Here is a 1201-nt window from a genome sequence, read left to right as displayed (position 1 = left end):
ATTACTCCAGCAGGGTTACTTTCAGAATTGATCCCTTTGAGCTTGCTGGTGAGCATGGTCCAGGTTCAGAGCAGAGGGAGACTTTCATATGGAGCTGGGACAATCCCCCTGCGTTCCTTTGCTGGTGGTGACCCAGCGTGCTCACATTCCTTTTCTTCTGCTTGAGTGTCCCCATCCCCACTGCCTAACTGATATCAATTCTATCATGTAATTACCCCTATAACTATGAAGCAGAAACACAGCACCACAGTCTATTTCTAGAAGCTAGGCTGGGCTCCAGGTAGGGAGGAGTTGAGGACTGAGTCAGAGCATTTACCTGCCTGGTCTCCACAAAGCTTAAATGACACTGTCCATAGTTATCCCACCATGTTCCACCAAAGGGTTGCAAAGTGCTCTTTGTAGAAGGTGCTGTTGTACCCATTCTCCTTTTTTCTGGGGCCTTATGCATAGTGAATAGTATTAACCCTAGGCAACAAGTGAAAGGAATGAGTAGATGCAGAAGTTGATGCCCCTACTCAGATAGAATTTGCAGATTCAAAAGTTTCCATGCTTCTGATCTCAGGCCAGCTTCTGGGTGCTCTTCTCTGCCTGTAGTGCAAGCTTCATGATTTACTCTGGCCATTTCTTTTTCACCATTTTCATTGAAATTATTTAATTAAATATTTTGAGACATTAAATGCCTTAAGATATTAAAGCAGTATGTATTTTTTAAAAAAGACATCAGAAAGATTTAGTAATAGAAGATAGAAGACACAAACAAGGGCAGATTGCAGGTGCTCAAAGAAATGAGGCACACAATATTGACAAAAAATCTGAAAGGTACAGTAGATATTGTGAAAAGGAGGAGAAACTGTGGATGTTTACTGTGTTTTAGCAGCTGGAAACCTGTGGTATTCAATAATCTATCGTCTTAGTGGCAGTCTCTGTTTGACATACTAATAAGATAAACCTGCTCAGTTTAACCCAGAAATGAATATTACCATTAGCTTTAACTCCCTGATTTGTCCTTCCCCTCTCAATTTCTTCCGTTACAGTCAATCACTATTTGGTCATTATCCTTATCATTTTCTTTATTTCCCCAATAATTTTTACAAATGTACACTCTTCTCTAAATAAAAGTGTATTTGCATCATTATTGCTGTTGAGATTCAGCCTAATGATTGGATTTAGCTCTAGTTTAATAGTTTGTCACAAGTAGCTC

Source organism: Chinchilla lanigera, unplaced genomic scaffold, assembly GCF_000276665.1.
Source record: "Chinchilla lanigera isolate Chin_1 unplaced genomic scaffold, ChiLan1.0 scaffold00144, whole genome shotgun sequence".
NCBI classification, from domain to species: domain Eukaryota; kingdom Metazoa; phylum Chordata; class Mammalia; order Rodentia; family Chinchillidae; genus Chinchilla; species Chinchilla lanigera.
The sequence above is the reverse complement of the archived record's forward strand: the minus strand, read 5'-3'. Positions refer to the sequence as shown.